The sequence below is a fragment of the Excalfactoria chinensis genome, chromosome 3 (assembly GCF_039878825.1).
Source record: "Excalfactoria chinensis isolate bCotChi1 chromosome 3, bCotChi1.hap2, whole genome shotgun sequence".
Classification (NCBI taxonomy): domain Eukaryota; kingdom Metazoa; phylum Chordata; class Aves; order Galliformes; family Phasianidae; genus Excalfactoria; species Excalfactoria chinensis.
The window spans coordinates 30,678,835-30,695,005 of NC_092827.1; the positions used below are offsets into that span (position 1 = coordinate 30,678,835).

Consider the following 16,171-nt stretch of genomic DNA (forward strand, 5'->3'; position numbering starts at 1 on the left):
TAATAAATTATTTTTAAGAGGCTCAGAGATATCTGCACAAATTCATCAAAGTGGTAAAAAGAATTTGAAGGTCAGTAGAACAAAGAAAGCATGTGTAGAGGAACTAAACACAGTTGTGGTTTTGCACAGCTGACTGCTCTAACATTCCTGCTTTGTATCATGGGAAGAAAAGTGATGCCAGAGGAGGTAATTCTGGGAAGCATCCAGGACATGACCACAGCATCAACAAGCATTTTATAGAAAGGGAGAAATTGTTGATTTGGCCTGGGAGTTTGTGCTTTTTCTCAAAGTGAAGGGGAAAAAAACTCTTTAGAAGGTATGAAGAAAAGAGAGTTTTTGGTTCATGGTGGCTCAGTGTCTGCTTCTGAATAGCTCAATTTCTTCTACTAATTGAGGAAAAGAAACAGAATAGGTTACATTGTTTCCCCATTAACTCTCCATTTCATTGGGATAGTTGATTCACTTTTGAATCTTACAGGAGATAGGATGTAAGAAAAAATTGCACCTGAAGCTATGAAAACACTACAGGAGAAGACTGTCCCTTTCTCATTTTCTATGTGTGTGTGTGTGTGTATATTTGTGGAGAAAGGAGTAGGAAAAGATGGCTAAAAGAGCAAGGGAAAGATGAAGAGGATACTATGAGATGCCATTTTGAAAAAAGTAGGTTCACTGGTTTTATCGGACATTTTCCAATATCAGGGAAAATTTACATCAATCTCAGCATAAGACTGGACTGGAAATGACCTTTCTAAGACAATGTCTTCTGTCACAGATGAGCTAAGAAAGGCTTATGTCAATAAAATGGGCTTTTTGTTGCATCCTTTTCAACCTGATTACAAAACAGAATCATAAAAAAAAAAAAATCAGAGGTAGATCCAGGGTGTTTTCCTCTTGATCCAATTTATACACTTACCAAAAATAATGAAGTGGTGGATAATGACTACCCCATTTCCATGCCATTAAACTGCAGAACTGGCAGTGTAAGCATTCAAGTAGCAGTGTGCACAACACATGCAAAGATATGTGAGGAAGAACACAATTGTAGAGGAAAAAGTTTACAAATATAGTGTGCTTACCACAGCTGAAAGAGTTTGGATTGAGATGAGAGTGAAAAGAGTGAAAAAGGAACAGTCATAAGGAACAGTTATGCATCTCCAGGGCAGGATTAGAAGGCAGAACAGGAAGCATTTATGCGTAAAAAAAGGAAAGTTGTAAAAAAGCCCAGACATTGATCACGAAGATCTCATTTATGCTGACATTTACTGGAACACAAGTGACAAGTAAAAGCATGTTCTCAAAACTCTCAAAGCTCTTTCCATATGAGCTTTCTATAAAGGCAAACAAACTGCAGTTTCTAAGTAAAGCTGAATTCTAGGCTTTTTCTACAAGAGAGCACATAGAGTTTTCTGAGCAAGCTTTGAGTGAAGGAATTTAGAGGCTGGAAGTGCTACATGTTGCAGCAATACAGTGGTTCTAAAAGCCCAAATGAGTTTACTGCCCAGGAGCTATAATAGCATCTTCATTTTTAGACCTTGTCATAGGTTTAATTGCAATAGATGCCCATAGCTGAGTGTTATTGTCATCACCATAAGCATAAGGAATAATTAAGATGAAAGACAAAACAAACAAACAAAAAAACAAACAAAAATTCAAAAAAAAAAAAGTGAAGCAGAGGTTGATTAGTTGACAATGTGTAGATGAAATTACAGTATTTACTTATCTGTGATAAATTCACTGTCCCACTGAATATCCTCAGATTAGAGTAGACACAAAATGTCTTTGAAGGGAAAAATGAAAGGGAAAAATTCAAATGTTTCTGAAGAATAGCACTGAAAGAGATGGTCAAGGGGAATAATCATTCACATTGCTCCTGTAAATACTTACCTGTTAGACCTGACAGTTTCAACTGATAACTCTGCAACTAATTTAGCAGCAGTGTTCACTGTTTTATTTAGCTAGTGACTCTCTCTTTAAGTTCAAGCATTTTATTGCAGTGAGGTTATCCAGTCTACTAAAAGCTCTCCTAAGCAGATGTGGTCCAAAATATTGGAACAGGGGCAATAAAACAGTACACCATTCAATCTACATAGTTAAGGTAAAACAAAACTCCATATTACAGACTTCAGTTCTCAGTTTACAGCCAGTTCTTTTCCATTTGCCCTTCTGTGTCTTTTCTTGTATTATGGCAAGTGTTTGCAGAGGACTAGCATGTACCAACAATGATATTTAAATATTTAGAAATATTTATCAATTAGAAAGTAAGCCCCACCTTGGAAAAATCAGATGATAGCAGAAGGAGGAAAAAAAAAAAAAAAAAAAAAAGTGACTTGTTTAAGTCCTAAGGACATTCATTACCTCACTGTCGAGCAAAGTGGTTGGAAAGTACTGGAGAGTAGGAAGAGGAGCTGGGGCAATGCATTGCCATCATACAGTGTTACCTGGGTAAAAAGAATGGCAAGAAGAAGCATGGCCCAAATAACTCTTCCTCCTAGACAACTTTTGTTACTGAAATGCTGAAAATAATAAAAGGTGAATGTTATGACTTCAAAAACTTATGACGGTTTAGGATTTTTCCAATAATGCAAAGAGGGTCATTGAGAGGTTCAAGTTGAAAATACAAATTAAGATCCTGTACTAATGACAATTGCATAAAGAACTTAGACTGTATTTCATCTAATGAATTACACTACTTGATCTTTGCAGCCCTCATATTTAAATATATCTGGCTATAATCTATTTCAGAAAAAGAAATGCAATAAATAGACAAATAAATGCATAAGTACATTTTATGTACATGCAAAAAAAAAAAAAACAAAAAAAAAACAACTTACAAGCGTAACTCATATCTGGAGAATAATTTGGACAAATACAGGTCATTGTGTTAAGAAAAAGCTATTGATCGAAGTAGATAAAGGATCATTGATCTAAGAACACAAGAAAATAAATTACTCCTCAAGGTCAATTTTTTACGTGAAGAAAATTAGTGTCATTACAGGATGCATCTGAATTAAAAAAAAAAAAAAAAAAAAAAAAAAAAAAAAAAAAAAAAAAAAAAGTGGAAAGAACTGTTGTATTGCAATTCCTGGGGACAGAAATTAAGAAGTGGGAAAAGAATTAAATTAAAAAACAGAAGATAAATGAAGGAAGCATAAAATGGAGAGGGAGATGAAGACACTGAGGTTAAATCACAGTGTTTAAAGCTGTAAGAAACAAGGTTGTATTAACTTTGCTGTTCAAAGAACTCCTTGTTTTTTAAAAGAGCAGCAATGCCCACATTCACCCCAATGCCAGGTTACCTTTTGAATCGTTAAGTTGCAAATGGCCCTCTTCTTGCTTGGCATTGTTGTGAGGCTAAACTAAAGGGGGAAGCTTTGAACAGAAGGACAAACGTGTCTCTGTCCCCTCACATTATACACAAAGGAAGAGAACAAGACTATAGCTAGATTACAGAACAGAGGAAGAGACCAAATTCAGTCCCATTAGCCAGTGGGACTGTGGGAATGATGCAAGGATAGTAAGACATACTTCCATTTAGAGCCTTTTAGAGACCTCAAATCTTCTTTAAGGCCACTGATCTGATTTACATGCTCAGTACAGCCCCCATTCAAAGAGTGTGAGTGAAATTTGAGCCAGACTGCTTTGTTTTTCCTGCTTGCCTTCTACCGTTGAAATTTCTTTTGCAGTAAATTACCATAGATAAACAAGATGTGTCGTAAAAATTAGCATCTGATTGCCCTCAAATTAAACCCATGCTTTTGCCCCAGAGAGCTCAGTCCAAGACCAAGACAATACCATCACAGTTTAACAGTATTTCATTAGAAAGACGGCAAATAACTTGGAATCATCTTTTAGTATCAATCCCTTAGTAGCACGAGAACCGATAGGTAATTGTATACTGGAATCCCAGGAACAATCGGTAGGTCAATTTCTCAGTATTCATTTTCCCAATGTGCTATTTACCTTAGTTTAACTAATATTAAACACACAAATCCAGGTGGTGAAAGCTGGCATTGCTCCACTGCAAAATGTTTCTTTGCTTCTTCGTAACTTAAACAAGAATTAGGAGAAAAGGTTCAGTGCTGTGGGTGGTGCATAGATACTGCTGTGAAAAGTAAGCCTTCCAACTGTTTTAACATGGTCATGACTGTTCTAGAGAAAAGCTCTGAGCAAGTGAAACGTGTTACTGGGCTGCAACAAACTAAACACAGGTGTCCAGTGCTTAAACAATCCCATCTGGCCTTCAGCTGAAAGATGCAAAGTACAAAGGTCTTCTGTAGGTCTTTACTTCTACCTGCTATCCCTGGGAAACAGTTCAGGTACCTCTGGTGCACAGTACATGATGAGATATCCTGTGTGGTGGCAGCTGAAAGAAGACAGGCTGTAACAGGTAGGACCCAAAAAGCACAATTCCCCTACACCCACTCAGTGGTCTAAGTACATCTTTGGGAAAAAAATAAAAAGAACAAAAAAATAAATTAAAAAAAAAAAAAAAAAAAAAAAAAAGAAGATAATCTGGAATAACACAAATATATACTCTGATGGAAAGAGTCAAAATCATATTAAAAACAATAGTAAAAAATAAAAATAATTCTGTAGAAGATGAACTACATAACTACATAAAAACCAGAAAGACATATATACACTCACAAACTTCATTAAGCCATGACAAGACAGTACTGTGTTTCCTAATAGTCGAAGTAGTCAAAGGAATATCTGGACTGTATGTGAAAGACACTCTATGACATGAACAAGAGAAACCATGGACTTTTCATTTAATAAAGATTCCTAAATTTCAAAGATATTATCAAATGAATGCTTCACATTAATTGGAATGTGTTACTAAACACTGCCAAATTAGACGGAAATTCAAAGGATTGCAAGGAATATTTTGAGAAAAAAAAAGCTGTTAAAAATATATTCTAATATATCCAGAGTGAAGAGCAATGGGAGCATAAAGAGAATGACAAGAAAATTTGCAAACTTATCAAAACTTTTAATAATTTAGAGGAGTAGTACCTGTAAACATCTTGAATGTAAAATAAGATTAATAAATAAAATTGTTTTTTGCATGCTCATGATCTTCTGCTGGCTCTTCTCTCTCACCTCCTGAAGTTCCAACTCCTAAATAACATGGCATGTCACAGCATTTCTTCCTACATATAGCTGTAACATCTCCATAAGTCATCAGTAATTTGAAATGTAATGCTGCAGCATTGACAGTCATACATTTTGCTTTATTTCTCATTGTCTCTCAAACATTTTTATTTTGCTGATTTATTCTACACAGAAAACCTCAATTATTTATTACAGGCCTGAGTGACTCAGATCTTTGATAACACTGCAGCAAATTTCGCCTACACTACACCAAGTTCACCACATCTATTTATAGGCCAGTGTTTGCTGAAGGTAGTAAAATAAATATAATACTCCATTGTCCATGCTAGCTACTATTTAGAGCTTTCTGATGTCAGATAGTCGCTGGTAACCTGAATAAACATATGTGGATTGGCATAGATTATTGACAAATAATATCTATGTAAATATAAATAAATATAAAAAAAGTAAATTAGTTACACAAAAAAAGCCACAAAAAGAACTTGTGAATTTCTACCATCATTTTGAATTGGGTGTGTGGAGATAGATTTTTGTCTTGGTTTATAACATCTTGCAGCAAAATGGCAAATCCTGATTAGCAAGTTTGTCTTATGGTTTATTTCTTCAGCTCTTTCCTCTTATTTCTGCATTTAGTTGTGAATTTTTTTCTGTAATTTATCCTTTTCGTCATCTCTTCTTGTCTCTTTGAAGCATGGATTCAAATTAAAAATAACAACAAAGGGAAATGGCTCTTCTTCTATATAAAGGGCTGAAGGTGAAGAGCTAGCTTTCTGTGCTCCATTGCTGATAGACTAATTTGGAGCCCACAAAATCCAGTGCTAATCTTATTATTTTCTGTACTATGTAGAGTCCCTTAGACTTAAACACAAGAAATGAACAGAAAATATCCCTCAAGTTAGGCTATACAGTTTGATTAAGACTCAATGAAGACTCATAGTTTGTTCTTCTATTGAAACGATTATATATTTACATGTAAAGGTAAATAAAATAAAAGTTAACTAGCATTTGCAGAATATTTCTTGCATTTGTACAGACTTGCCTCAATTTCCTTTGCAGAGAAGCAAAAGAAGTGATTAAATATTTAGTTCTTTTGAAGGTATGATTGTTGGCCAGGCAAATATGTCAATCCTTTGAGAAAAGTCCTCTAAGCATAAGAATTAGCCATATATTTCTAGTTTTTTTGTTTGTTTGTTTTTTGTTTTTTGTTTTTGTTTTTTTTTTGAGATTGTCCTGATCTGCCACCAGTATTCTTTGTTTTCTCCAAGTTCTTGAGCAGGAGAAAACACTGATTCCTTTTAAACTTCTAATTAAATATCTTTACTCTCAGTCAGAACTGAGGTTTGAGGCCCATTTTGCAGTTTTACATAGCTAAGGAACTGCCTACTTGTAAAACAGTGTCAGTATTACTGCTATCAAGGAATGAGCTTGAATAAAACACACTGTGACTTCACATTCTGGCTTTGCTGCAAGTCTTTAGAACCTTTTCTTTCTTCCAGGAAAGTCTGATTCCACTAAGCTATACAATGTGGTAGGAGATATGAGAAAATATACTTTTCTGAAGAGAGGAAGGAAAAGCTAAGTTCTCTTAAGAACCGTGTTTTTAACAGTTGGCTTATTAAATGGACAAGATGTACTTTAAGAAGTTGCATTGGGGCTTAAGAAAAATAAACCATCTGGTTCAGTCTTCATATATAAAGTAATTTACTGCACGTGCTCTGAAAATAGCCCAGCTAAACAGGATGAAGAGCTACTTAAATACGAATATTTCTAGTACTAGAATCCAAGTCAAGAGAATCAGGCCCAAGATATGACTGCACATGGTGTGTGCTATAACCAAGAATATTTCTATTTCCATGTATGAACACAAAACCCTGGTGCCCAGAATGAAAAGATTCTCAGCCTTTATTCTCTGTGTTCTCTAGATTTCAATTTCACTGAACTTGTCTAAAGTTTTTTTTCTTTTTTTGACTGAGGGAGAGAAATGGGAGGGATTTAATTTTTACAATATTCAGGGGCTTTATTTTTAATTAATTTTATTAATTCTGTTTTATTACCCTTGCATTTCTCATCATTCTACTTCACCTGCTTCAGAGCAGGAATAGGAATTCTTTTTTTTTCCTGCTTTTTTTTTTTTTTTTTTTTTTTGAACATGTTTTTGTATGACTTTGATCATAAATTTAATGAAATTAAAACACTCTGTAAAGAACAACTCCTTCAAATATTTCAAATAGTTTGTCCTACAGAAAGAACATTAACAAAAACATATAGAGTCTTTATCCATTAGACATCTGTGGGCTACTGGCCCACAGGAAAACATGAGTACAGATTGCAGCCTGATTTCCAAGAAGAATTCAAGATGTTTTATGTCCAATTTGGACAACTACCACAGAGGCATCAGTGTCAGCCAAAGACAAAGATACACAATCTGTAAGTGATAGATTGCATCATCACCTGAAGTAATAATTGATGTTCAGGTACCACAACAGGACAGATTCAATTCCTCAAAGTCCTTCTTATCTTACGGCTCACACACAAGAACATGATGTGCAGCTGAGGACTTGGCGCTGACCAAAAAAGAAAAGAAGACTTCCAGCTGGATCCATGAAACACTTCCTTTCATCAAGGAGCAGAGTGTGGTTAGCGTCAAAAGAATCATTCAAGTATACTAGCAGAGATCTGACATTCCCTTGTAACCAAAACGTGAGAAGCATCCAGTGTACGACAGTACCCAGCTACCCTCGAGATAACAAATTTGTGGCCAAAATTTATGAAAGTACAAGGAAAGAAAAAAGTGTAAAAATTCCAGACAGGTCTGTACAGAAAAATGTTTTAAAAACCTCTAAAAAAAAACAAATGGTAGATGATCAGTTAAACCCTTATTTTTGTCCTAAAAAAATGATGCTGCTTTGTGGAATCAGATATATCCCAGAAAAAAAATCCAATGAAAATGATCAATCTTCAACTGCACAAAGTTTTAAAAAAAACCAAAAAACAAACAAAAAAAAAAAACAAAAAAAAAACTGAATACAGACTAGAAGACTAACTATAACCTACGTAGGAGGCTTCTGAAAGACAGACTGTAAATGACAATAACGAGTTAATTGTCAAAGCACTGGTGAAATACAGTCATTGTAATGGTTATCATAGAAGACATCTTCAGTGGAAGGACTGCTGCTAGTCAAACTCTGCATGTGAAATGGGGATTGGATTCTGTGCCAACATATATGTTCCAGCCAAGTATTCCTTGCAGTCTGAGGGCAGAACACATACAAAGAGGAAATGAAAGATGTGGAGAGGAAACACATGCAAGGCTGGTCACTAATCACATACTTGAAAGCCCCTTTAGGACTGACTTATCACATCATACTGAGAAGACTATGCTTAATGGGGACATGAGCAGAGAGACTGTAAAACCTCTTTTTTTCTCATAACAGTGGAAAAAGTCAAGATTGCATGGGGGACGGGGAGATAAACGGTACAAATAGCTAAGAGAGTTGGCTCACATCCTCCTGAACTCTTGCCATAAACAATGTCTGGGAATGGCCTGAGGCTCCTCCAGGATAGAAGCTGTGCTTGTTCCAATGGCAGAAAACTGAAATTTCCAGCATTAGCTCTGTGTGAATTACAAGGTCAAGCCGCCCAAACCTGTGCTTTTCTGAACATCTGGAGGGAATAGAACTGAAATGCCCACATCTAATTTCATCATTGCTATTGTCTCAAGTTCTCCGTGAGCTTCAGAGAAGGCTGACTCAGCAGATCCAACATATGCCCTCAGAAATGGCCTGGGAAGAATGCTGGATGGCCAATACAGAACACTGTTTTTAACCTTTACAATAACCAGGCAGACAGAATTTTCCCCCCTTTTTCAGCATGTCCCCTCACCACACAAAATCACTGATAACATCTAAATCAAGTGACACATTGATTTGCTTTTAAATACAGTGTTTGTAAATATCCCGAGTACAGGAACAGCTTAAAAACTATATAACAAAATATAGAGTGAGTATACCCAGTTGTCATCATTTAGATGATGGGAAAATGATTTTTTAATACATCCTGCATTCCCTCTGTAAAAGTTACACCAATGTAATATATCCCATTTTTCAAAACAAACGGTATATTTATAACTCCAATTATACATCAGGAACACTGGAAACACTAATAACATTTGGATTTTATAATGATGAATTAACAAGTAAACAGGAAACCATTGTTTTAGAAGTCTCATAAGGCAGATAAGGAATGAGAGAATTCTGGCACACCATCTCTCTCTTCACATACTTCTATACATACCTAATAAATAAACCCGACATAAACATATATATTTTTGAGCACACACATACATGAAAGGACTCAGTGAAACAACTTCCAGACTGGCTTAAATAAACAGCACAAACAATTACACTTGAATGAGATACTAGGATAGCACAGTTAAGCTTTCAAAATTTAAAAATTAGCCAAATAAGTTTGCACACACACACACACACACACACAAAAGACAAACAAAAAAAAAAAAAAACCAAAACCAACAAACCTTATACTTTTCTTCTCTCTGCTTGTTGCCAAGACAAAGTTTCATTCCAGTATCAAATCATACATCTGTTTTTCCCCACAGGGTCTCCATCCGTTCAATGCACAGGATGGACTGTTCTCAATGAAAAAACACTTAATGAAAACGGATAAAAACATTTAAATGTTTAAATATGTAGGCTTACGGCTTATTTACCATGGCATTACTGAAAATCTGTTTTGAAGACAAAGTAACTTTTATAAAAGCTTATTTCCGTGGAGTTCATCAGCACAATAAGTATTTTACATTATGCAGTTATTATTTAAACAACAGTGAAAATCCCATACAACAAACAATTAGGAAAAATAAAAGTACGGGCCTAAGCTGGCAACCACATACAAAAGCAACTTTCTCTCCTTCAGCAGTCCCCAGTCCCTGAACATTATCTGTAACAAAGAAAGGAAGAAGAAAGCACTTGCCGTCATTTTGCAGCCTTGATTCACCCTCTGAGCACTGGGAAAACTAAATGGAAAAAAGTGGGAAAGATGATAAGTGCTCCTACATTTAAGAACTGCTTCACAGAATCACAGAACTGTAGAGTCTGGAAAGGACCTCTAGAAATCATCAAGTCCAACACCAATTCAGAGCAGGCCCTCTAGAACAGGCTGCACTGGTAGGTATCCAGGTGTGTCTTGAACATCTCCAGAGGAGAATCCACAACCCTCCCCCCCCCCCCGGCAGCCTGTTCCAGTGGTCTGTCTCCCTCACCATGGAGAAGTTCCTTTTCATATTGGTGTGGACCTTCCTATGCTCCAGTTTATGACTGTGCTCCCCTTGTCCTGTCCCCACAGACCTCTGAAAAGAGGTTGTCCATGTCTCTTTGACTCTCATACTTAAGAAGCTTATAAACATTAATCAGGTCCCCTCTGAGTCTTCTTTTATCAAGACTGAACAGACCCTGTTCGCTCAGCCTTTCTTTATAGTGGAGATGCTCCAGGCCCTCTATCATCTTTGTGGCTGGACTCTGTCCAGGAAATCCTTGTCCTTTTTGTATCAGTTAGAACTGGATACAGTACTCCAGGTGAGACCTGAACAGTGTATCTATATGACTGTGTTTATATACATAAGCAACAACTCTAGAACAACTCTTCCAGAAGGTGTACAATGGCAACATTCAGTGATTTTTCAACTGAAACAAGACTTCAAGCTGCCTTGTTTTCAAGATTCTCAGTCTTCTAACTCCCTTCCTCCTCACGATGCTAATATCCACCTCACACCAACTCCCTACTCCTTTTCTCCTGCAGCCTGGTCACATTCTCCCTTTTTGTATTCTCACGCCCTTGAATCAAGAGTTTCTGATAGCCCTTAGTCATGGGTTCCGTACCACTTCATTATCTCCAGAAGAGAGGTCTTCAGCTACACTCTGCTGCTGGGACATGTGTGCTACAAGGACACTGAAGAGATGGCAAGGGGTAGTAGCACATGCATTGCACACAACATCAAAGAAATTAACTTCCAGAAGTCACAAGACTGACCATCCAAAAAAAAAAAAAAAAAAAAAAGATTTCAGACACATGCAGTTATTGGTATATTTATAAAGAAACCACCTGCCACACCACAAACACCTTCTGCCATCCTTGCTCTCAGATGAGCAGAACAAAAATAGACGTTTTTATTAGAACAATATGAACACCATCTTATTACAGAAATCTCAGCTTTTTGTTTTACCCCACTGTCATTCTTAATACTCTCCACCCTTTCTGTCACCCTCTAGAAGCATTCAAACATTTCTTGTGGAAAGCTAATAAATAAAACCAAACAATTTGAGAAGCTATAGGTAATTTAAAACAGTATTTCATAACTGAAGTTGTAAGGCAGCCTTAGCTATAGCTAACTGCAATGAGTTAGAGTGAGGAGCAGGATCAGGCATTCAGACTTTGCTGGGGCAGGAAAGGTTAGCAGCGGCTGTACAGCATTTGGGAAATAAATTAGTCAAGAAGTTCCAGCTCTGTGGTCTGTGGAGCACTTGCCTGCAGTCCACAAAGAACACTGTGGTTATACGATGCTATATCATTTCCCACTGCTAAATTGTATTAAATGTTCATGTTTCCTAATATTTGTTGTAACATACACAGGCCACTACGGGAAGATGCATTATTGTAGCTGCTTGGATGAAGAGTAAGTTGGTGTCATCACAAATGGAAAAAAAACACGTTCTCAAGATAAGCCTCCTCAGAAGAAGTGATTTGTTCTTTGAAATAGTGGGGAATTTTGCATCAGACCCATTAGACCATCAATTTCATTAGTATTTGTAGAATACTTTTAGACAAGGAATTCTTTCCCAGACCTTGTGCCTTGCATCCCTAAACAAGTACTTTACTACACCAGGAGAAAACCAGCAAAGATGCTCTTTTTGAACCCTAGACCTTACTGATGTTTGAGGGAGTGAAGCTGCTTTTATCTTACAGTCATCTTTTCAGTTCCAACAGAATTAGAACCTCCAATATCATCTTGCTCAAATCTATCCTAAAACACTTCTCCATGGAAAAAAGAAGAAACAAAGAAAAAAGGTCTCTCCTTCACCATTCAGTGTACTCACATTGGTACTTTATTGTAAAGGTTAGTTACTAATTTTGCACTCTTGTCTATCTTGTCCATGTCCATGCAGAAAAGATGATGATGCAGAGTAGATCTGAAGAAGCAAGGCAGGCCAAAAACACACAGTAAGTACTTAAGCTATCTCAGGCATATAAATATTTACAAATATACATTGGTCATTTCAAAAGGAATACCTATTATTTATTTCCATGGAAAATACAACAGATACAAAGAACACAATAATACTATTTGACATAGCAAATTCTGAGCTACAGAACATTTTTCAGAGTCATCACCATTAACTGTGCATTTTCAGCAGAGATAAACAAGAGCCTGCATGCTATTCCTATAAACATCTTCGTGGCTATACAAAACATGGATTATCTTCCCTGTTGCTATCATCACTTCTGAAATGCACCACCCACCACCCCACTATGGTTCATATCCACTGTTTAGTCTCCATAAACTCCTAGTTAGACATTTATCAGTTCTGTAAGTACTGGTTTCTTTTCCCCCTGCACGGAGAAATGCATTGACAGACCTTTGATTCATATGTGCACCTAATTCAGATGTCATTTGGTCATCTGTCATATGGCAACAAAGCATAATGAAATACTGTTGGGAAGGTTCATCATCTGCTGCCATACCACTACCAACTGCCTCTGACACTGTGGGCCAACGCAATAAAGTGGGACGTATTACTTTCAGAGCTGTCCTCCTACTATAAAGTTAAGAATCCAGAAAAACTGCGTTGCCACTGACTGCAACCCTATTTCCTTCTGCTGCGCACATCAAAATTTCTATGTCAATATTTATTTATTTAACAGCTATATGTCCACTGTTAGTCTCTCTGTGTTCAAAGGATCACTTAGCTTGTAAACATGGAGAAAGAGATGGGCTGAAGGGGGGTGCAAATTGGTCTGTGATCTTCCCAGATGCATATCTGCTACAGATAACCAGAAGTAAATAAAGGAAGAGAAAATAACCATGGATGCAGTACAGCTAATGAGCTTGACTACAAGCATTTTAATACTTGGTACTGTCCAAGTGGAAATGTGTACATATATTTGTATATATACACACAAAAACACACTAGGGTTGTTTTTTTTTTAAATTTATAAATAGTGCTTAAATATTTTAACAAAATGCATATAAATACACACATTAATGCATAAGCTGGTAAAATTCCATAACCACTATAATTTTAGATACATTATTATTAATCAAGGATTACACATGGTATCATAATTTACCTTGAAATTAAACTTGGAATCAAATTCCTACACCTGAATTCATCCCAGTACTTCAACAAATGCTACTTTATTCAACAAATGCTACTTTAGGAGGCAATTATAGAGGAGGTCATAGTATAAGCACACACATTATCACTAAAGAGAAAGAGGAAAATTATTAATTTTTATACCAGGGAGCTTTCTGGAAAATAACTGTAAGAGGCAGTTGCCAATTCTCTATTTAATAAAGAAAAATTCTTAATAGCCTGCCAATAGACAAGAAGTTTATTAACATGCTTTAATTTCAGAAAACAACAACAACAAAAACATTTGGAAGATTACCATGAAGAATCAAGCAGCCATAATCTATCAACTCAGAAAAAAAGAAAAAAAAAAAAAAAAAAAAAAAAGAAAGAAAAAAAAAAAAAAAAGCCAAAACAACAACAACAGAAAGAGTATAGTCAGATAGCTAATAAAAAAAAAAAAAAAAATCAATATCTAATATTGTTGTTTTGGGCAGGGATGCATTACCCACTGACCTCAAAGCAAGGGCTTCTCAGTGGCTGACTGTTTCTCATTTTCAGCTAAGAACAATCTTAAGTGGCATGTGAGAATCAAAACCAAAGATGACACACTAACTTGTTTCCATTAAATAACCATCTGTTCAACAGCTTCAAAACAGAAATCCTTAAATATTTCAATGAACTGCATAGGAGCAGGCTGCTTTTTCCTCTCCATATGACAGCCAGGACATTTGGGAAGCACGAAGCATATGTCAGAGATGGCAGCTTTATTTATTTATTTATTTTGGCTCTAAGTCTGCCTTCAAACTCAAGATGACAAAGGCCAAACTAATCTTGATTAGATACTCATAGGTACCCAACTTACTGTTAGCAGTTCCTTTGTATGGGAAAAGATAGAGGCTGAAAGATTTCCCTTGAGTTCAAACACTGAGACCTTCAAAGACAATTTATCTTATTTAATTTCAGTATCTGAAGCACCAAATAATCTGCCTCTGCAGTCATACTAGAAGGTTCAATCAGCTGTAGAGAAAGCCATGTATTCCTAGAGATAGAATTCAGATATTCTGGTTTGGGTGGGAGGAAACCAAAGTTAAGAATGCATAGCAAATTTCTCCAGTTGTTTTCTACTCTTAATAAACTTGAAGTCTAACTGAAAGATGGAGAAAACAATCCCAACTGTTCTGCTGCTGTTGTTAGATTTTAATTTGTTAACATAATTACAGCCTCCATAAAATGAACTTACCTCTACCATGTATATCCCCTAGTGTCTCAAGAGGTTTAGGAATGGTCTCCTGCCTTTTTCCTTCAGTGCTGGCTGCCCCACAACTTAGCCACTGTAACATAATGGAAAGTACAGACATAATAGCAGAGTGACACAACCTGAGGCTACAAGGAATGAGAACAAGCCCAAATGCAGCAACTATAGACACAGAAATAAAGAAAGGAAGGAGGGGGAGGAGGGGAGAGGGTTGGTGGGGAAATAAAAACAAACCCAACCAAAACAACTCAACACTCACCTTTGGAAAACCTCAGGTAAACAGGGATCTCCAGAACTCCAACAAGATACCCTCACCTCTGCTGCCAACCCTTAAATGAGGTCTGGGAAAGGGTAGATCCTGGCTCCACCCCTTCTGGTCACTCAGGTTTGTTGCATGCATGTGAGCTCCTCTGGGTTGGCCCTGCCTTCCCACCAGGTGCTCAATCACTGGTTCAGGCCAGGACTTAACATTCCCACTACACATGACAATGTCTGAACAAATGCCTTATTTCAAAAAGATAATCTTTGATGAAAATAACTAAATCTAGTCTTTAATTAGCTGGTCTTGGTTGGATAGTCTAATGCAGAGCAAGGTACCATTAGCCATTTGTTATTTCAGGTCAGGTTGTGTGCCTTTCTGTGATGGATCTAGAAATTGCATGTCATAGCTCAGAAATCAGCTGATGAAATCAGATTATAGTACAGAAGATAGTACAGATGGTGATTTTACAATGTCCTGTCTGAGTAAGCAAGGCTGGAAGGACTGACATTAAGAACTTCTTACTGCTTTTTGACTATTCTTTCCTTTGTACTTTCTGTACAGGGATATTGAAGGAGCCTATAGAGGTTTTTTTCTTGGATACTTGGTCTTTCAAAGGACCCCATCAATAACTGTAGTAAGAAAATTCAAGGCAAGATGGGTGTACTGGATCCTTGGAACTATAGCCATAATATTAGAGAAGTAATGTCTAAATTGGCTTGTTTTAAAGAGGTAGAAGAAATTATTCTAGATTTAACTCCAGTGCAGATCTCCAAAAGCAAACTTAATCAATTGAAGCTAGAGTGAAAATGAAATCCAACTTCATGTTCTGCTCCATTTTAACTAACCAAACTTAGGCTAAAACAAAATAAAGTTTGTTCTTGTGGATGGAAAGGGAGCCATAATTCCATTAAAAGTATATCCACCACTGATAAAAACAGCAGTTTGAAACTATCCATTTCCAGATCTCTTTCAGTGGTTCTGTGGGAAGAAGCAGAAACCATGGAACTAGTTAGTCATCATGATTGTAAAGCTTTTTTAAAGTAGTTCCAGTTGTTTATTATTGCTGATTTGATGAAAAGAGGCTAAAAAAGGTTCACTGACGCATGAGATTGGTATGAAGCTTTAAAATGCTTGCTAACTGTTGAGGAGTAGATTTGCCATAGTATGAGAGAT

The 16,171-nt window shown here is 36.5% G+C and overlaps 1 long non-coding RNA gene across 2 annotated transcripts; it reads right to left on the minus strand.

Moving 5' to 3' along the window:
* Positions 1–12,199: 12,199 nt before the first annotated feature.
* LOC140250698 (uncharacterized) lies at positions 12,200–15,098 on the minus strand. 2 transcript variants are annotated; one of them, XR_011903240.1, is made up of 3 exons: positions 14,996–15,098; positions 14,722–14,812; positions 12,200–12,317 (listed from the first exon to the last, which is right to left on the minus strand). It is a non-coding gene; the product is annotated as an uncharacterized lncRNA (long non-coding RNA). The 2 variants fall into 2 exon arrangements; XR_011903241.1 differs by lacking the exon at positions 12,200–12,317 and adding an exon at positions 12,657–13,169.
* Between the last annotated feature and the right edge of the window lie 1,073 nt (positions 15,099–16,171).